Source organism: Myxine glutinosa, chromosome 5 (assembly GCF_964187855.1).
Source record: "Myxine glutinosa chromosome 5, kmMyxGlut1.1, whole genome shotgun sequence".
Lineage (NCBI taxonomy): Eukaryota > Metazoa > Chordata > Myxini > Myxiniformes > Myxinidae > Myxine > Myxine glutinosa.
Genome location: NC_136265.1, coordinates 161,384,048 through 161,406,693, shown reverse-complemented (window position 1 = coordinate 161,406,693; position 22,646 = coordinate 161,384,048).

The following is a 22,646-nucleotide window of genomic DNA, read 5'->3' as shown; positions in this document are numbered from 1 at the left end:
GGATTAATTTGAAGCAACTTTTACTGTTTCTGTGTTTCAGAGCGGGATGCACAGACAGGATTAACATATTAATATATACTAGCAGGGACCCGTGGAAATTCCACATAATGGATTGCGTGGGAAGAGGGAGGGAAAGGGGTAGGTGAGGTGGGAGTCTGGAGGGTGGGAGTGGGTAAACGGTGGGGTGGAAGGGATGTCTGGAGGGAATGGAGGTGGGGTGGGAGGAGGCAAGGGAAAGGATGGAAGATGGGGGGAGGAGGGAGGGGAAGGGATGGAGTGAGAGTCTGGAGGGAGGGGGCAAGAGTCCGGTGGGTGGAGGGTGATGGGAGAAGGGAGGGGAAGGAGTGGAGTGAGAGTCCTGGAGGGAGGTTGCGAGAGTCCGGAGGGTGTGGGCTGGGAGAAGGGAGTGGAAGGGGTGGAATGAGAGTCTGGAGGGAGTGGGTGTGGGATGGCAGAAGGTGCATGGGAGGTGGGGGGGAGGGTGGGGTGAGAGTCCAGAGTTAGGGGGTTGCCAGTACCTTTGCTAGTGTAAAATATGACGAAGTTCTCAATTTTCCCAATCCCCACCCCCAACCCTCAGAAACTCAGTCATCAGACTCTGCTTCCCAACACCAAGTCTTCACCCTCCCCTCCTAACCCTAAAGCATCAATCCTCTCCCTACTCCAAACCTTAAAACCCCTTCCCCACCCATCACGGTTACCTGTCCAACTCACATTCCCGCAACATATGCAGAAAAGAAACGTGCTAATAACCGAACCAAAAGGAATTGCTGGATTTTTTTTTTACACACACACACACACACACACACACACACACACACACACACACACACACACACACACACACACACACACACACACACACACACACACACACACACACACACACACACACACACACACACACACACACACACACACACACACACACACACACACACACACACACACACACACACACACACACACACACACACACACACACACACACACACACACACACACACACACACACACACACACACACACATCGATATATATAGATATATATAGATATATATAGATATATATAGATATATATAGATATATATATATAGATATAGATATATATAGATATATATATAGATATATAGATATATATATAGATATATATATATATAGATATATACACAAAGAATTAAGTTAAGCACCCCTACACAACGAATTAAGGTAAGCACCCCCTAATATATATTCTTTGTGTATATGTATACATTGGCATATATTCTAAGGTATGTGAGATCAAATAATGATTGGTATGACATTAGCAATTATCCATTGATGAAATGCAGATGAGTGCACTCATCTGTGACGCCCATCGCTCGTGCAGCACGATCACGTGGGTCCTACACACGTTATTGACGCAAAGATCGCTAGAGGTCTTCTCAGAACAATGACTGTACGTTAGAAAACATAAACGTCATCCACACTGTCCGTGATGGACCTATAGCTCCATACTTAAATTGAGGTGAAAATATGCGTAAAATTCCCAAAAAATTTCACCTTAAATTATTCAGAATAAAATATTGAAAACGGCATGATTGTTATGTTTTTATGTGACCATAATATCACTTCTCCAGAAAATATAGCAATATCATGGGTATATTACACTGTTTTGACGACAACAAACTTGTAATGTGCGAGGTTGTAAAAAAACGGGGGGGGGTGCTTAACTTAATTATTTGTGTATATATATATATAGATATATATATATATATATATATATAGATATATATATATATATATATATAGATATATATATATATATATATATAGATATATAGATATATATATATATATATAGATATATAGATATATATATATATATATATATATAGATATATAGATATATAGATATAGATATATAGATATATAGATATAGATATATAGATATATATATATAGATATAGATATATATATATATATATATATAGATATATATATATATATAGATAGATATATATATATATATAGATATATATATATATATATATATATATATAGATATATATATATATATATAGATATATATAGATATATATATATATAGATATATATATAGATATATATATACATATATATAGATATATATATAGATATATATAGATATATATATTGTTACAGACGCGGCTTTTAGATGTTATATTGACCGAGCGGTGGTGTATTTAACCGCGTCCGAACAGTTACTCCCCAATTAAAACCCGATTCCACCCGACGTTGACCAGATCGCCCCACAGATATTCAATCGGGAAATCTCTAAAGCGACCGAAAGAGAATGAAAAAGAAGAAGAAGAAGAATACGGAGGAAGAACAGATTTTATTATACACACACAAGCAATGGATGGAAGAAGCAGTAACACAGCGAATCGTTAACTTACACTATTCATTCTTACTTAACCCCAAGACAATGAGTAGGACAGGACGTTCACACTTACACAGGGGATATATGCAGGCAGGTAAGGCTTGAGATGGATTGCTTGAGAGGGAGGCAAGGTCGGGAGGCCCGCAATTCCTCGCGGTTTTGGTGGGAAACCCTCCGTCGTGTATCCACTGCGGTAGACGTCACGCGCTGGTTCGGCACACCTGCTCCTCTTCCTGGGGGTGGAGCCGTCTCCCTCCTTTCAGCGCGTCTCTCCAAAGCTGGTTCCCTTGCCGAGTGCCTCTCCTCTTTGGCTTGGAGCGTTTCGCATCTCACCGCCTCTTGGTGCAGTCTCTTTGCTCATCTCCCAAGGCCTCTCCAAGTCATCTCTCAAAGCAGTCCCTTACAGTCGCTTTTATCACCTCGGGCGAAATCAAGCCGCCGGCTCCGAGGGCACGCCTACCGGGTCGTTCACCGCGGTGTTGATTGGCTGGTAGGGCTGGTTCACTCCTTCCCTCTTATGACGAGGTGGAGACACGCCTTTCTTCCCCAACCCTACCTCGTGGCCAATGGTGGTTTGAAGAAAACCGCCCAAAATGCGGAAGGCAATTGGAAGGGAGGTTTTGGGGAAATTGCAAGGGCCTACGCTTATTTTGTTTGATACAATGCAAAGTCAATCTAGTGGGAAAACACATATTTAGCCTACATGGAATAAGGAAATACACTATTTAAAAGATATATCGTGACCTGCGTGTAAGTTTCATGGAATTAACTAGGACGACGGTTGCGACCATTATTTACATTACGAGGATGTTACCGTACTTTTTGTAACGTTCACATTGTAACGTTTTTCACATTCGTTACACTTCTCAAAAACCGTTACACTTCTCAAATTCGTTACACACTTATCAAAATCGTTACACTGCACCCTCCTTTCTTCAGGCCCAGCCTCGGGCCTATTAAACTTTAACTTAGTGTGACACGTAGGTGTAATTCCCTCTACAATTAACCTGACCCTGAGTGTGACAATTTTAAAACACAAATAAGTATGTCCCCCTATTGCATTGCATCCTGTCTAACAGACTCAAGCCCACAGCTAACCGAATTACGGAATTATTCTCAAACTATACATTTACGGTGGGGAGCATTATTTACAATGACGTGATTTCTTATTTACAACGCAACCCAGGACCTGTGTTTTTTTTTTTTGTTTTTTTTTTTTTAGGGAACAAGAGAGAGAAATTCCTGTTGGGAGGGAGGAGACAGCACGCATTGCATCGATGCACCAGTACCAGTACCACCAAAGCACCCAAAAGCACCAAACACCACAAAGCACCACAAAGCACCCAAAAGCACCATTCGGTGCGCAGTCACCATGGTTCATAATAAACACAACAAAACAACTGGTGGTGGTCTTCTCTTTCTCTGCTGGGCCGATGTTCTTCCCGACGCCTTCTGGCTTCATGCGGCCTAGTTGGAAATAATAAAAAGCACAACTTGTGTCCATTTTTATTTAGGGCCTCAGGGGCCAACTAAGGGTGGTCCACCTGTTTGGCATAGGTGCCACCTTACCGAGGTCCGCAAGCAAGATTCCCTGGCCACTATGGCCGGTCTCCAACAGAGGTGCCCTGCCCCAGAACCTGGGGTCCATCAAGTGGTACTTGGCCGCAGAACAGCGGTCCATACAGTGGTACATCAACGCAATGCATGCTGGTTCTGGGAATCTCGGGCGCACAATGGCCACCTCACGCACGCTCCCATCGGCACCCAATGGCGCACAGGTCATGTGGGAGACAAAAGAAAGACAATTGAGCGAGGGGTAAGGTCACAAGGGTACACGTCAATAAGGCAATGCAAGGTGAAATGCGTACGGAGGGCGAAGTGAGAAAGCTCGTCCCTACCGTACGTCACCCCCCTGTCACCTACCCTACCCTTACCCCATATGTACAAAAATCTACCCATTTACAAATTCGTCACTACTGTCACGTCTTCCCCATATTTCCCCTATACCAAATTCGTCTCCACAATCCCTTTACTTCAAAATTTGCCATCACCAATTCATCATCAATCCTCATAAGGAGGGAGAGATGGAATTACGCACAATGTCACACCCACGTCATGATGCGTCTCACAATCCAAACATTTGCATCATAAAAAATAATCAAAACATGGCATGGTGTGGAGTACCTGTCACCTCAGGTGAGTGGATGCAGATGGTGCGAGGAGATCCTTCATCCTAACTATCCTCTAAATGACTTTAACACACTTTACACTACCCGGGGTCTTTCCCTGCCAATCCATTGGCCAACTTACACTATGGGTTCTAATAACCAATTCCCATTGACCAAACTGTGGTGCTTCTCAATTTGGGGTCTCACTCCCCCGATTCATCTCCCGGTGCTCTCGCACAATTTCTGGGCTGCGACGTCTAGCTCTCCCAACAGGTCTACCCACCTGCACACCTCCACCACTGTAGTTGCCACCCGAGCTTACCTAGCTCCTCACCCTAACCTAACTAACTGGGGACAGCCCCTCTCCTGGCTCTGTCACCCCATGGTGCCCTCTGGCACTGGGCTACCCGGGTCCGTCCTCCGGATCCTCGGGCCCCATCCACAACAACTACTACCGGCTCCCAGAGCCCACCTGCGGCCTCACCTGGCCGACATCCTCACAGTGGTGGAGTGCCCAAACCAACTACACACACTAACAGGCTACACGCCCAGCCATTTCCACAACACTAATGCACCCATCCACATACCATTCTGCCACCCGCACCACAGATGCCAATATCCAACCACAATTTACCTGTACCCTCTACCTAACACTTACACTACCCGCCCCGGGTATCCGTGATGGGGGTCCACTCTTCCCCCATTCACACCTTCGCACCATCCACTCCACTCCACAATTTCCACCATTCTCACTCCACGACCATCCATTCCACTACTCCAGATATTCCACACTACCATCTATTCCACACAGCCACATACACCTGTTGTTGCACACCTGTGCCCTCACACCTGGTGCCACCTGCACCCTCCTTTCTTCCTGGACCATTTGGTCAACACAACACGCAATCACCACTACTCCCTCATACACTGCTCCACACACCTGTTCAGTTGCACACCTGTGCAATCACACCTGTTCCATTCTCACCTGTTCAATCCTCACACACACGGCATCATCTCAGCTCACTACTCCCCTCTGAAACTTGCGCTTCCCAGTCGTCCCTTTAAGCTATTGCGCTCCCACGTCATTATAATCCACACTAATCTACCTGCGTCCCCACTACAGGTAGCAGTCACTAACTAACCTTAACGTTACCTAATGTCATCTTCGCTAGGGCCCTATCAATATCCTAACCCACCCTCTGTGAGGGATGGTGGATTTGCCATCCCACCACATCGGGGGTCTCTCCACTATAAATTTTGTTCGTCCAGATTCCAACCAATTCAAAAATTTTCTATTTACTGCCAATTCTACTCACTTTTCGAAATTTCGTATCAATTCACTATCACTATCACCATCACCCGTCTACTTATTACATCCTCTCGGTGCGCCAATTCACGTCTGCAGCCCGGCTTCGTACAGCCGAGCAATGAACGCGGATTCTTTTGTGCCGGCGGCTGGATGCGTCCCGCATTCGGGGCAGGGGCGGGGGCTTACCCGGGCCGAGATCCCACGCACCACCTCGGCGTGGAGCCATCCAATGTCCCGATCTCGACCTGTCGGCACGTCTCAATAGAAAGTGGTCGCCATGACGACCCTTCCTATCGAGCCGCCCGCTCCGCCTAGTGGAGCCCGGCCGCGGCCGTTCCACGCGAGGCCCAGCGTGGATCGCGCACGGCGGTCCTTTCGAACCCGCCGTGGCTCGGATCCCCGCTGGTTCTCGCGGCACGCGAAGCCCGGCACGCACCGAGGGCCCGATTCGGCTATAAGTCGCCCTAACCGCTAAACCGGTTACCGTCGACGCTTCACCTAGACGCTTACATGCATACGCTACCCCTTTCTTGCTCATACATGCAGCTGTTCCCATTCTCCTCGTACCTTTCCTTACACACCTCGGTACACTCATTCCGCTCGCCGACTTGGTCACACACCTGACCACCGAACACTTTGGGACACATTCGTTGGTCGCACACCTCACCAACACACCTCTTCGCGCCCCCTCCTCGGTCACTTCCTCTGTGACAATCACAGGTGTGCTCTCATTCGCACACCCAACCACGTGCCTCACCACCAACTCAAATGTGCCTTCCCACACACGCTCTACCATTCCAGGTGTGCATCCTTCCATTCCAGGTGTACATCCTCGCTCACCTGTCATAACCAACTCACGCTCCGTTTCACTCTCACTACTCTCACCTCCATTCTTGACCGCGCACTCACCCTTACTCTCGACAGCACACTCTTTCCTCATGCACCCGTCCGTTACACACCTTTCTCGCGCACACCCTCCCGTTACATCCTCTGTAACACTCACCACAGGCGTACACTTCCTCGTTACATCCTCTGCAACACTCACCACAGGTGTACACTCTCTCGTTACATCCTCTGTAACACTCACCACAGGTGTACACTCTCGTTACTTCCTCCGTAACACTCACCACACCGCGCTTCCATGTACCCCCTCGCACACGCGCTTCGACCAACTCACTCTTGACGGCACACTCACTCCTCGGAGTGCACTTTTTCCTCACACACCCCATGGTCGGACATTCTCGCACACCTCTTTTTTCGCACACCTGACCTGTCACACACTTCACCAACGGCCTTTCACGAACACCCGGATCCAAACCAATCCCCAAGCCGACTGAAGCTTTCCTCACATCATATACATTGCCACTCACCTCCGTACTTCGTCTCCGCACCTCCTTTGCCACCTGCAAACTTTTTATTTGGTTAGTGAGCACCTCATCATGATTTGAACACAGACCTTGTACATATTCCATTACCTCCTCCTGGATTTCTCTCTTAGTTTCTGTCCGTCCCTTCTTAATTTCACTCACCTCTTCTTCCACTTCCTCTAATTTTTGTTTAACCTCTTTTATTTCTCGGTGCGTCTCCTCAAGTTCGTCCTCTAAGGCTACCGTGACCGTCTCTATGTGCATCCTCACCTGCCGGTCCTTTGTCTCCATTATCTCTGTCACCTCCTCCACCCTCATTGTCAGTTCCTCCCGTACCATCTGACATTGCCTCTGCGTCGCTATTAATTCGTTTTTAATTTCTTTTTGTGTCGCCTTTAACCCTCCGAGTACTGCAGTGTTCCTTTGAACCTGCTCCACTAACTTAGTTTGTCCCTCTGTCAGCTGTTCCACCTCCTCCGTCAGACCTTCTATTCCCCCTTGTAACTTAGCCGTATTATTTCTCACCTCTTTCTCCATACGCTTCTCACCTCGCTTTACCTCCTCGCGTAGCCCCGAAATCTCCTCACTTACCCCTCGTCGTATTTCCTCCATCTCTTTTGTAGATGCCACCCTCATCTGTCCCAATTCATCCCTCTGAGCATCCAGTTTGGTTTCTACCCCGATTTTCACCTCCTCTATCTGCTCTCCCATTTGTTTGATTTCCCTGGCAGATTGTTCCCCTATTTCCCGCAATTTGTCCTCCATCCTATTTTCTAACCCCATTAACCCATTTTTCACCTCTTTTATCCCGTTGTCTAACCCCTCAAAATTATTGTCTAACTTCCCAATTTTCTTGTCTAACTCCTCAAAATTATGGTCTAACTTCCCAATTTTCTTGTCTAACTCCTCAAAATTATTGTCTAACTTCCCAATTTTCTTGTCTAACCCCTCAAATTTTGTCTACCTTCTCACCGGTACCCCTCGCTTCGTCCCTCATTACCCCCATTTTTGCTTCTAGCCTCTCCATAAGGGCCCCCCTTTTTCTGCTTTCCACTTTCTCACTATCGTTTTTTTTCTGCATTTCCACCATGAATTGGGTCATGAAGGCTTGCATTTGGGTCGCGCTCATTGGTTCCGCGGCCGTGGCCCCCTCAACCTCGTGCGCGAGAGCGCCATTTTGTGCGTCTGAAACCTCCGCAACCACATTGCTATTTTTCTCCTCCTCCCTATCCTCCACATACATTTCCCCGAGGTCCTGGGTCGATTCCACCCTGTCTATTTCCCCCACCGACATCCGATCGCCTTGATTGTCCATGGCGCGATCTCAAAATTCGGGTTTTATTTTTTCGTAAAACAAAATCAAATTTCGCCGTTATAATTTCGAGCGCGTGAAACGCGCTCCGGATCGAATTCTACTTCCCAACACCAAAATGTTACCCTAATGGTACAATTGGTGTTCCAAAATTTGGGCCTAACTGAATTTAGTCCCAGGTCCGAATCCAACTCCTCGACACCAAATGTTACAGACGCGGCTTTTAGATGTTATATTGACCGAGCGGTGGTGTATTTAACCGCGTCCGAACAGTTACTCCCCGATTCCACCCGACGTTGACCAGATCGCCCCACAGATATTCAATCGGGAAATCTCTAAAGCGACCGAAAGAGAATGAAAAAGAAGAAGAAGAATACGGAGGAAGAACAGATTTTATTATACACACACAAGCAATGGATGGAAGAAGCAGTAACACAGCGAATCGTTAACTTACACTATTCATTCTTACTTAACCCCAAGACAATGAGTAGGACAGGACGTTCACACTTACACAGGGGATATATGCAGGCAGGTAAGGCTTGAGATGGATTGCTTGAGAGGGAGGCAAGGTCGGGAGGCCGCAGTTCGCAATTCCTCGCGGTTTTGGCGGGAAACCCTCCGTCGTGTATCCACTGCGGTAGACGTCACACGCTGGTTCGGCACACCTGCTCCTCTTCCTGGGGGTGGAGCCGTCTCCCTCCTTTCAGCGCGTCTCTCCAAAGCTGGTTCCCTTGCCGAGTGCCTCTCCTCTTTGGCTTGGAGCGTTTCGCATCTCACCGCCTCTTGGTGCAGTCTCTTTGCTCATCTCCCAAGGCCTCTCCAAGTCATCTCTCAAAGCAGTCCCTTACAGTCGCTTTTATCACCTCGGGCGAAATCAAGCCGCCGGCTCCGAGGGCACGCCTACCGGGTCGTTCACCGCGGTGTTGATTGGCTGGTAGGGCTGGTTCACTCCTTCCCTCTTATGACGAGGTGGAGACACGCCTTTCTTCCCCAACCCTACCTCGTGGCCAATGGTGGTTTGAAGAAAACCGCCCAAAATGCGGAAGGCAATTGGAAGGGAGGTTTTGGGGAAATTGCAAGGGCCTACGCTTATTTTGTTTGATACAATGCAAAGTCAATCTAGTGGGAAAACACATATTTAGCCTACATGGAATAAGGAAATACACTATTTAAAAGATATATCGTGACCTGCGTGTAAGTTTCATGGAATTAACTAGGACGACGGTTGCGACCATTATTTACATTACGAGGATGTTACCGTACTTTTTGTAACGTTCACATTGTAACGTTTTTCACATTCGTTACACTTCTCAAAAACCGTTACACTTCTCAAATTCGTTACACACTTCTCAAAATCGTTACAATATATATATATATATATATATATATATATATATATATATATATATATATATATATATATATATATATATATATATATATATATATATGCGTATCCTCTGCAAGTCCTTTACGAGCAAGTCCCTCCCCAACAAGTCCTTTAACGCTCTCCACTTGCGAGTCCTTTGCAATCGAGTGTTCCCGTGCTAGTCCTGTTCAAGTCCTTTAACGCTCCACTTGCGAGTCCTTCTGAGGACTTTGCACAGTGGGTTATATAGGCACTCTCCGCGAACCTTGTGGAACTCGCCAGACACGCTTCACCACGCCATTCCGCTCGAGCTCTGATTGGCTGGTGGCTATTTTCGTCATCGCCTCTGCCGCTCCTGACCTCAACGCCGCCCCCACCTTTTTAGGCCTACCTCGTGTTACTCGAATAGTGGTCAGCCGAATGGGGCGCAGGCTGGATTACGCCCATAGAGGTAGAATTGGAGGGTGGACGCAAAATGAATGGGGCCTACTCTCCTGTCTTTACACAACGCAGGTACTAAGAGGGGAAATGGCCTATTCTTACACATACTAAGACATAACTATACTACAAATGGGCCTATATGTTGCTCGTGTGACTAACTATGGGGGGCAAACCTTTAACCTTTAATGCCTTCAATGTGCCAATCTCAAAACCGTAGCACTGCCCCCCCTCCCTTGCCAGACTCGTCCCCGAGTCGAACCCACACAAGTGAGAACGACCGGTTTTGAGAATGGTTTGGGACTAGTTTTTAAATTACGTGTGACACTTAGATGTGGTTCCCCTCTAACATTTAATCTAACTCCCTGTATGTGACAGTTTTACAACACTAGATATGTCCCACCTACTGCGTTGTGTAACTAACTCTAACCGACTCACACCCACAACTAACCGAATTGCGGAATTGTGTTGAAACTAAACATAAAGCCGGTGGGTAGCATCTTATTTACAACACTAAACCTAATTATTTACATTTCTACAACCCAGGACCTGTTCTTTTCAGAAAGAAGTTTGGAGGGGAGAAAACACAGCAATGCACCAAAACACATTTCACAAAAAGTTCACATTTCAAATGTCATATTTGCTGCTTGGCTGCATCTTCTTGCTTCCTGCTTCATCTTCAGTGGGCCAAAATAAAATAAAAACTTAACGGTCTTCTTTCCTGGCACACCAGAATACAATATACAAACCGTCTCCGTTTTTATTGCCAGCAGGGCCAACCTCATGTGGTCCGACTGCGTGACATCAACGCCACTTAAAACCAGTGGTCCGCAGGTGCAAGGTAAGTTTGCAGCAAATGACTGCTCAGCAAAAAGGCAAGGCCACAGAGCGTGTGGTCCATAAGATGTATTGTGGTGCAGCAAAATGCAGCAGAGGTGCCGCACAGGTGTAGCCAGTTGCAGCTGCACAGTTCAGTGTTCCTGCACACTCCCCCTCCAAAATGGGTCCATGGGTGGGGAGGAGAGACAAAGCACAGTTAGCAAAGAAAGGACGCAAAGGTACACACAATACAAGGTAATTCAACGCGAGGGGCACGGAGGAGCGAGCAGAGCAGACTCGTCCCTACTGTCCGTACCCCCCCCCCCCCCCCCCCAACGTCGGCTACACTACAGTACCTTTACCCCTCCCTGTATTTACACTTTACAAATGCGTCTCTACGTCCTGTCTCCCATATCCCCCTCCAAACCAAATTCGTCGTCCAATCCCTCCCAAGAAGGAAGAGATGGAACACACAATGTCAAATCACCTCGAGATGCGTCTCACCCACTCAAATCGTTCACAAAACCTGGTGTGGAGTTCCGTCTCCTTGGTGAGTGGATGTGGATGGTGCGAAGAGATTTCTCATCCTACCTATCCTCTAATAACATTAACTCGGTTACACTACCCGGGGTCATACCCTGCCAACCGGCATCTTTAAACTATGTGGTTCTAAAAACCAATTCCCATTGGCCATCCTGTGATGCCATCCAATTTGTGTCTCACTCCCCAATTTTTCACTATTGTGCCTTTGCACAATTTCGAGGCTGGGTCGTGTGGCTCCACTAGCAGGTCCAACTACCTGCGCACCTCCGCCACTGAAGTCGCCACCCGAGCTTACCTTGCTCCTTGCGACTACCCTAAATTGGGGAAGGCCCCTCCTGGCTATCTCACCCCTCTGATGCCCTCTCTGGCATTGGGCTACCCGGGGCCTCTTCTGGGATCCTCGGGCCCCACTGAACACTACTCTGACTGGCTCCCAGAGCCGACCTGCGGCCTCACCTGGCCAACAAACTACCAGTGGCGGAGTGCCCCAATAACCATACGCACCAACAAAGCCCACACGCCCAGCCATTCCACAGACTCATGCACCCATCCAAGCACTTCCTGCTACTTCCTGCACCACAGATGTCAATATCCAAACAATTTACCTAAACTCTCTACCTGACTTTAAACTACCCTCCCCGGGTATTCGTGAAGGGGTCCATCTTCCCCCATTCACTCCTTCGCACCATGCATTCCACACCTTTGACCTCACACCAAGCATTCCACACCAAATATTCTTCACACACACCAAGTACTCTTGCACACCTCTTGTGCTCTCATAACTTTTCTCCACTTGCACCCCATGCAAGTCAATTCACTCAACACAATTCCACTTGTCCTCAATACACCACTCATACACCACCTCTGGTTATCCCCAACCAATGCCTCATTTGCACCTCAATCTCAAGCTCATCCTCACAGTGATTCCCATTCAATTCCTCATTTGCTCAAGCTCATCCACACACAGAATTTCTCCACACTACTACACACACACAGCATCATCTAACTAGCTGCTTTTCCCCATAATACTCGTGCTTCCCCGTTTTCCCTTACACTAAGCACTCCCTCGTCATTAACATCCAACTAATCTCTCTACGTCCCCTCTACCTGTACAATGTCCCTACTTAAATCTCTTGTCTCCTATTGTCATCCTTCTAAATCCCTAACAATTATCCTAGCCCGCCCTCGGCTAGTTTACACTGCCACCCCATAATCTACTGCTCATGTGCCCAAAAATGAGGGATGGTAAAACTGCCATTCCTTCACGCCGGGTACCATTCGCCAACACTATATTAGTCCACTCCACTCGAGCCTCTCGGTGCGGAAATACATTTTCACAGCTCGGCTTCGCAAAGCCGAGCAATGCATGTGGGTGGTTTGTCTCCTGTTGGTTGGGTGTCCGGCATTTTCGATTCAGGGAAGGAGGTTTTGTTGGGCCAAGGTTCCAGGCGCCATCCCTGCGCGGAGCCTTTCGGTCCCCGGCACGATGGCCCAACCTCCCACGGTCGGAGCACAGCGGCCGCCAGGGGGCACCTCTCCTACCCCCCTCGAACCGTGCCGATCGCCATTACCGCCAAGGCGCGGCACCGACCATACAGGGCGGGGCCCGGCACGAATCGTGCACGCCACCGCGGCAACGATCCCCGCCGATCCCCGCTGCACACAAAGCACACCACTCACCGAGGGCTCGTGTCGGCTATCCGTCGCACTACGCGCTAACCCCCCGGTCTGGGTCGATGCTTGAGCCGCATTCTCACACCCACACGCGAACCGCTCCTTACTCGCACACCGAGGCGCTCCAGCGCCTCCCATACACTCCCTGCATTCGGTTACCGCACGCTCTCATGCATTCTCTTTCCTTACACACTCAGGTGCACACCACTCATGCACTCACACCGTTGGCACACTCCATCATCACACACCCCTCTGTTACACACTCCGTAACAACCACGGGTGTGCACTCTCCCGGTACACACCCAATCACGTGCTCTGGTGTGCACTCCTGCACACTCTACCACACGCTCCGGTTTGCATTCTCGCACACTCTCCTCGGCCATCGCACACTCTGTTTCCCACTCGTCTTCAACACACTCTTCCCACTCACATTCCGTCATACATTCGCACTCCGGTGCACACTTCTCTCGCACACGCGCGCCATTTGCTCGCACACATCGCACCACGGACCTTCCACGAGCGCCCGGGTTACGTCGCGATCCCAAGCGCGCCAAAAATCTTTTCGCGCCAAACATTTTCGTGCCATACACGCTCCTACTCACCTTAAGGACCCTCTTCTCCGCCAGCACCTGCAAACCTTTATTGGGATTAGCAAGCATGGCATCACAATGCGAACACGGACTTTGCACATATTCCATCACTTCCCTCGATTTAATCTCTAACTCTGCCGTCTCTTTGGCCCCAATTTCAATCATAATCATTTCATTGTCCTCGACAACCGCCGGCGCCAATAAAATTTGATTTTCCAACTCGGCGGCCGTCGGCTCTTCTACACCCCGAGTCGCGATTTCTATCCCCTCGGTCAATGTAGCCGCGCCGCGCTCTGCCCAAGCTCGCTTTCCACGCGTTCCTCACATCGCGTTACCCCGTCACGTCCCTTTGCGACCTCTTCGCTCAACTTGCGTCTTATGTCCTTCCCCATCTCTTTCGTTTCCTTTTTCGACGCCACCCTCATTTTTTTCAATTCGTTCTTTTGGGTGTCCATTTTGCTCCCCAGCCCGTTTTTCACCTCTTCCAATTGATCCACCCATCTGTTTTATGTCCTGGATGGATTTGTCCCCCATTTCCTTCAATTGGCCCCCCATTTCTTCCAATTGGCCACCCATTTTGTTTTCCAACCCTTTTATTTCCCAGGTGGATTTGTCACTTTGGGTGTCCATCTTACCATTTATTTCATTCTGTTGGGCGCCCATCATGTCTTTCGTTTCCCGGGTTTCGTTTTTTATTTCCCTGGTTTCGTTTTTCATTTCCCTTATTTCTTTCATGAATTGTGCCATGAAGGTGCCCATATAGGATTGCATGTCCATAACCCCCACTTGCGCAGTGGGCACGGCCCTCGTTCCCACGTGCGAGGCGCCGCCATTTTCTACCCCTGGTACCTCTGCTGCCGCACCCTCATCAATTGCCTCTTCTTCTTCCCGGGGGGCCTGGGTTATCAATTCTATCTCCTCCACCTCATGATTTACCCCCACCGGCATTCGACTGTCTTGGCTAGCCATGGCACGAATTTAATTTTGGATGTTAATAACTAAATTTCGGTCGCTCGTAATTTGGAGTGCGTTGAGCACACTTCGGGTCCTATCCCACTCCTGACACCAATTGTTGCGGATCCTCCGCCGGCCTTCTCCCCTTACCAAGGGGGGATTAGTCCCCTTGTCTTTGACTGGCCTGGCACGACCCGGGACCTATTACGTCCCTTCCGGACGGCGCTACATAGGGTTTCAGGACCAAATTCGCTGTTACCTAAGTACTCACGCTGCCCTGGAAGCGAGGAAATAAGCCTGGCACGAACCACGTGTGTTGGTGATACGCCGAGCGTTTGCGTACACGTGATTCGCGCTATTATTAATTACTAGACCCGATTGGAGCAATCCTATTCGTACCATGCTTAGTCAATGGAGAAATCACAAAGGCGATCGAATTGGAAAGAAAGGAAGAACAAATGGTTTAATTACTATCACACGTATGTACAGTACAGGATGAAGACACAGCGCAGCTTATACAGTCTTATTCTTAATACCCAGGACAAACGGGCCCGTCTCACACTCACACGGGGGTTGCTGATGGGCAGGTTGATGTTCAACAGTGCGTCCAGGGATGGCTCCCGTGCAGCTCTCTCGGTCCCCGGCACGTCCCTTGGAGATGGATGTAGGTGAAAGCAGGAGCTCGCCGTGTCGTCTGAACGGAGGAGCGGGTTATCACGGGCGAATGGTCGGGAGCGGACTTTGGCGCTGCTGGCGGTTGTTCACTTGCGGCTATGGCCGTGCTTACTCGCGTGGCTGGAAATGCGCTTTATGCATTTACCGGGGCGTCTGGCTGCGCCCGCGTATATGTACGGTTCAATGCCTTTTCTTCTCTCTCTCTGCACAAGTCCTTTCGCCACTGGTACAAGTCCTGTTCAACGTGCGTATCCTCTGCAAGTCCTCAAACAACGCGCATATCCTCTGCAAGTCCTTTACGAGCAAGTCCCTCCCAACAAGTCCTTTAGTGCTCTCCACTTGCAAGTCCTTTGCAATCAAGTGTTCCCGCGCTAGTCCTGTTCAAGTCCTTTAACGCTCTCCACTTGCAAGTCCTTCTGAGGGCTTTGCGCAGCAGGTTATATAGGCTATATAGGCATAGATAGGTTATATAGGCACGCCCCGCGAACCTTCTGGAACTCACCAGACACGCTTCACCATGCCCTCTCACGCCATGCCGCTCGAGCTCTGATTGGCTGGTCGCTCTTACCGTCATCGCCTCTGCCGCTCCCGACCTCAATGGCGCCCCCATCGTTTTAGGCCTACCTCGTGTTACTCGACTCGTGGTCAGCCGAAAGGGGCGCGGGCTGGATTACGCCCATAGAGGTAGAATTGGAGGGTGGACGCAAAATGAATGGGGCCTACTCTCCTGTCTTTACACAACGCAGGTACTAAGAGGGGAAATGGCCTATTCTTACACATACTAAGACAAAACTATACTACAAATGGGCCTATATGTTGCTCGTGTGACTAACTATGGGGGGCAAACCTTTATCCTTTAATGCCTTCAATGTGCCAATCTCAAAACTGCAGCAATATATATATATATATATATATATATATATTTATATATATTGTTATGAATTTGGTAGAGCAACATCTAGAGCTAGGTAGATCTGAATAGGTAGGTATTCGGCTGTCGTGACAGGGACTCTACATGTAATAAGTTCTTGATGTTTAGGCGTTTGTCGGGGGAAGATGTATGATTGTGGACCTACCTGGAGGTTCGAGTGTTAAATAGTGAGGGATTAAAGGTAACGCCCCTGTGAGTCTCACCTAGTAGTCAAACCTTTGTCCATTATGGCACTGCAAACCACATAAACATTAGTTAGGTCCTTAGCGCAACATTAAATAATTCCTTTCCCTGACAATGACTTAGGAACAAACGGACAGGAAACCAGGCTAAAACCACCGCCACAATACACCGCCACCGTTTACACCTCCAAGGCCTACAAACCTCGCCTGGCACGTGTTACACAAGAACCGCGGGGTCGGGGACGGGAGATGTCAGGAGTGGGATGCCGCAGAGGGCGTGACCTGGGCGAGCCAGCGAGTTGGGAGGCTATTATTGGCTGAGGAGTGCGCGAATGTGACGTCATCGGCCAGAGATATTAGCGACGGTCGGACGCCATTTCGTGGCACACAGGACACACAGGGCACACAGGACTCAGCAGAGGCAGCATTTCGTGGGAGCAGTTCGTTGAACAGTTGGCACTGAACAGTTGGCACTGAACAGTTGGCACTGAACAGTTGGCACTTGGCTGCCAGCACTCCCGCAGAGAGTCGAGTCGAGTGGCTATCAAAGGAGTCCTTCCTGTCCCTGGTCAAGTGGAGTTTGTGCCCGCGTTGGAGGTCGTCGACGCATGGTGCTTTTTGGTGCGTGGTGCTCGGCCTTGTGGGACTTGGAGCGAGGGACCTCGTGGTGTGCGATCGGGCCGAAAGGAGCGGTGTTGGACGGCCGCCACAAAGACGACGAAAGACAGACAAGATAAGCCCGCATCCGCGTACATTTTGAACGACGTGACGTATTCTTTTCGTAATTCATCTCCCTCGTTTTGTGTTTGCTGTCAGTCGTGTGGGGACGTCCCGATCTAGGATATTAGATTTACCGGCGGGCTTTTTCACTGGCTTTACTTTTCCATAATAAATCCTTGTATTATTTTCTGTATATATCTGAACGCAGTTTCCTGGGTGTTTCATTTTAATAGATAAGGCGGCGGGGGGGGGGGGAGCTTCGCCGTGTCCGCCATTCCGCGCATTTAACTTTGTGTTGAGCTTTAATCCGCCATTGAGTTTTCGCCTCGGGAGTTAAAGTCTCGCAAATCGGCCATCCGTAACTGTGGTGTTAATCACGGTTGCGTAACAAGTGGTGTCAGGAGTGTAGGATTTGAACCCGTCGGACAATTTTTTTTTGTCCGCGGCGAGACATCGACACGGTCGGGCGTACATTGCGCCCGACGTTCGAACGCAAAATTTTTATAGGCGAGGCGGAGAAATTTAATAATCAATCGGGCAAACGGAGCGCGATATCGCGTCTTCGTCAAATTTAAATTGTGTTTTTGGAATTGAAATAAATACGCGCGCGGGGAACGACCTTCCGAAAAGCGGATGTCGGAGGTCGACGAAATGGAGGTGCGTAGCGAGGCCTCCGTCAGCGTCGGGAGTGAGCCGGAAATAGGGGAATTAGATGCAGAGGTGAGCCTTGGAACCTCCCTCGTCCCGAGCACCAACTTATCCCCCTGCCCCACCGGGGAGTCGGGAGCAGTAGGAACGGCCCCGACAACCGACCAGATGTTGGGTCAATTGCTTCGAAAAATGGAAGGGATGGAAAATAACATAAAAAAAGATATGGGAGAAATGAAAAGTGGGATGGAAAATAAAATGGAGTCCCAGGGGAAGGAATGTAGGGAAGGAATGAAGGGAATGAGTGATCGATTGGAGGAACAAATGGGACAAATGAAAAGTGGGATGGAAAATAAAATGGAGTCGCAGGGGAAGGAATGGAGGGAAGGACTGAAGGACCTGAGTGACCAAATTAATGGATTAAAAAGGGAAATGGCAATTGTGGTAAGTGTACAGGTGAGCGGAGAATGTCCACAGTTCGATGGGGAATGTGTACAGGTAGATGGGGAATGCCTGCAGGTAAACGTGGAGTGTCCACAGGTGAGCGGGGAAGGAAATTTGGAATGTGAGAGTTGTAATGGGGAATGTTTCCCACATTCTGGCCTGGTTGTTTATTGGGACCGTGTGGATGTCACAACACCCCAACCGGGGGATGAATTTGGAATTGTGCAGCACCAGGGCGGTGGTGCGGAGCAAGAGGGGGTAGAGTTTTTGGGGGTCCGTGCAATGGAGCCGGACCAGGTATTTATTGGGGATATTGATCAAAGCCTGGCGGGGCCAGGAATGATTTGTGGAAATGATGAGGATGAGGATGATTTGATCCAGCGGCTGGAGACCTGTGACAGTCCCATGGAGGTAGAGCTTGTTCAGGCCCAAAGGAGCCTGGGTGATGAGGTGAGTTGGTCCGAGGAGGTGGTTGGAATGACCGAGGGGACGCTCACTGAACACTGCTATTTGGAAACAGAGGCTCCAAAATTGGACAACCAGTTGGGGGAGTGTGTTGGCTCCGGGCTGAATTTGGATCTTGGAGGATCGGGAGATAGAGCTTCTGGAGATTTGGTCCCTGTAGGGAATTTGGATCAACTGCAGGGAGGGGCAGAACAACCGGTGGTAGAGGTTGTTCCCTGCAGCTGCGGTTTGGCAGTGGGAATGAAAATTTGTAAAATAAAATTTAAAATAAAATTACAATGGGAAATTGATTTGGAGCAGCCATGGTGGGGATTGGTCCCCGGGCTGCGGGATTTGGACATGGAGAGGTCATGGGTGATGGCCTCGGGCAAAAGTTGCCCCTTTCAAAATTTGGGTATGCCGGCCAGCTGGGGGGCTATGATGGCGAGATTTGGACGTGGGGTCCAGCCTGGGGTGTCGAGGTACGACCTGGGTCCCACGGGGGGTCTGGTGGAGTGTGGCGTCCCTTGTCCGTCGGGGCGCCATCCGAGCCGGCGGCTCGGGCCGGCAGGGTCACCGGACCCTGGTGGGGGTTAAGACCTCCAGGGAGGTCCGAGGTGGTTTCTCAAGCCTGGGATGGCAAATATTGAGGACCACTAGGGGGAGGTGTTGTGGGTCGCGCTTTGGTGGTGGCACTGCGGACGGCCAACTTGGGACTGATGTGGTGACCACCCGGGCATGCGGCCTGGCACTCTCCTCCAAGGACTCTGGGACAACCGGCATGTGATGACCTGCCATGCCGTGTTGGTCTATGGACGCGGGTCAAACCGAATGGACAGGGATGGAGATAGCCTGCCGGACAACCATTGGGGCATCTGTGGAACATGATGGTGTGAGTGACCTTCCACAGATGCTCCGTTATGATTTATGGACTCTCGGGTTGGGAAGAGAGCCATGGGGAGGTGAATCGGGAGATGTGTAACGAGCCGAGCATATGGGCCATGCTCGGCTGGCATGTGTATGGCAAAGCATCTTTCTTTGGTGAGGTTAGTAAAATGTGACAAATGGTTGGCATGGGTAATCTGTGGGTTAGATGGAAATTTAAGGGTGGATTTTGAAATGCCATGGTGGACACTGTACAGTGACGCCATTATTGATCCAGGTGTGTAGACCAAAGTGTTGGAGGCTGTGATGAAATTAATAGGGTAGCAAGACACAGCTTTCAACTGGTTGCGGGGGCAACTGTGCTGATATTTGGGACGCGGGATCCTGGGGATGCAGTTGTGTAGCCTGAGGGTCAACGTGGTGCTGTGCATGTCCGAGGTGTGTGGACCATGTCTTCTGGGTGGGTCTCCTGGTGGAGCATGGCTGTTGACTGGACCTTGGTGTGGTCAAGTGTGGGTGAGCACTGGGGGGCTGCAGTTCTGTAGTCGGACTGGGGGATGATGGGGAGGTGCAGGGGACGTGGCTGTGGGGATGCCACGCACTGCGACCGTGCCCCCCAGGGCCGAGGTTGTGTGTGCGGTAGTGTGTGTTGTGGCAGCAAGTGCTCACCACATTGGCCAGCTGGGGCTGCTGCAGCTGTGTTCCTCGCAGGGGGGCCGAAGGATGGATGGTGGGTCGCACCCTTATGGACACTCATGGGCCATGTTGGCGTTTTGACTGCTCACCTTGTCCCGGTGACCCTTGCACGGTAGAGGTGCAGAGCTGTCGTGGCCATAGGTAGTTGTGTAGCGATGATCACCGTTGGATGCGGATCCACATACCTGCCAGTGTAGTGGGGACAAAAGAGAAATTTGGAAGTATTTGGTAGGCCCAATGTGAAATTTTGGGAATTGTATGGGTGGATGACACTCTTGAACCTGACCAACCTGCAACTACCTGCACTTGAGGTGAGTGTTTTGAGGAGTACTGTCCCAGGCTTCAGGACTTGCTTTGGAAATTGGGGACATGTAAATTGGAGTTGGGAGGCGGGTGAGAGTGATGACATGGCCGGTGAGGGGATGGAATGGGAGCCACAGTGTCTTGTGGGTGGCGTATGTTTTTGTATTGTGGTTAGGTGTTTTGATGTGGTCGTGAGAGTGGAACCTGGAGAGTGAGTGATGATTATTGGAGATAATGAGGGGCGATACTTGTGCTTTTGGAAATGTGCTTTTGGAAATGTGTGATGGTTTAAATGTGAACTGGGGGATTTCACATGTGGCAGGCCATGGCAAGCCTTGTAACACCTTTTACACCATCTATGGAATTGTACTGAATTGTGCTGAGTTGTGTGGAGAATTGAATGGCAGCGGGGGAGGAAGTGTGTTTTGGGGTCTTGTGGGTGGGGAAGGTGTGTGTGTCCGCAGGTACAGAGCAAGCTCTGAGGAGCGATGCCTGCGGGCCCCCCTCTGCGGCAATTACCCCTGGCAGCCGGTGGTAACTGGAAATAGGAGCTCGTCGGTGGAGGGTCTGGTTGGGCGCCGCGGGGTGAGGAAGTCCCCCGGTGACCCGTGTTGCTGCGCGAAAGCAGGAGGCAAAGGAGCCTGGTGTGTGTGGAGACCCTCACCGGCGAGGTAATGGCGGAAAGGGGCTGTTGGGCTGTCACGGGGCCAAGAGGTAAAGGGGGGGGGGGGGCAATGAACTTGTAAGTCGGTTGACTTGTTTTTGGGACTGCGGGCACCACAGCCTGATGCGCCCCCACCATCTTTTTGTACGTGAATGACATCAATGCCATGGTCCTGCAGGGGGTGTATTGAAATAAGTGCTTTGTTGATTTTTGAAATGCCTTGATGACCTATGGAATGAGAATGAGTGGTTAAGGGGTCTGTGTTGCATGAATGTGGGCGAAATCCACCGAGCCGTGTCACTCACCTGTAACATCTGGACAGGGCCCGTGGAAATTTAGGGGGATGCATTGGGGATGGCCCCGCAGGTAAGGTTGTGTCTTGTGGCATCCACCGGGGGACGCGGTCTGTAGACCGGGGTATGTACAAAGGTTAGAGTTTGAGTTTTGGAAAGATGGTTAAGTTTTGTGGTTAAGTTAGTGTTGTGTGTTGTTGTTTCCTCCCTCCACAGGAACAACGAAGAAAATGTACATACTTGCATGATGGTTAAGGGGTTCAGCATGTTAAGGAAGTGTAGGTAGGTAGTCCGACTCAATTCCCACAGCCCTTCCTGATTTATTTCATAGGTTAATTAAGTGTGTGACAGTAAGTGTTAAGGCTGGAATGGTAGCGCCTGCGGTGAACCTTGCAGGAGCTACGGTTCCAGGGGGGGGGGCTGTGTTATGAATTTGGTAGAGCAACATCTAGAGCTAGGTAGATCTGAATAGGTAGGTATTCGGCTGTCGTGACAGGGACTCTACATGTAATAAGTTCTTGATGTTTAGGCGTTTGTCGGGGGAAGATGTATGATTGTGGACCTACCTGGAGGTTCGAGTGTTAAATAGTGAGGGATTAAAGGTAACGCCCCTGTGAGTCTCACCTAGTAGTCAAACCTTTGTCCATTATGGCACTGCAAACCACATAAACATTAGTTAGGTCCTTAGCGCAACATTAAATAATTCCTTTCCCTGACAATGACTTAGGAACAAACGGACAGGAAACCAGGCCAAAACCACCGCCACAATACACCGCCACCGTTTACACCTCCAAGGCCTACAAACCTCGCCTGGCACGTG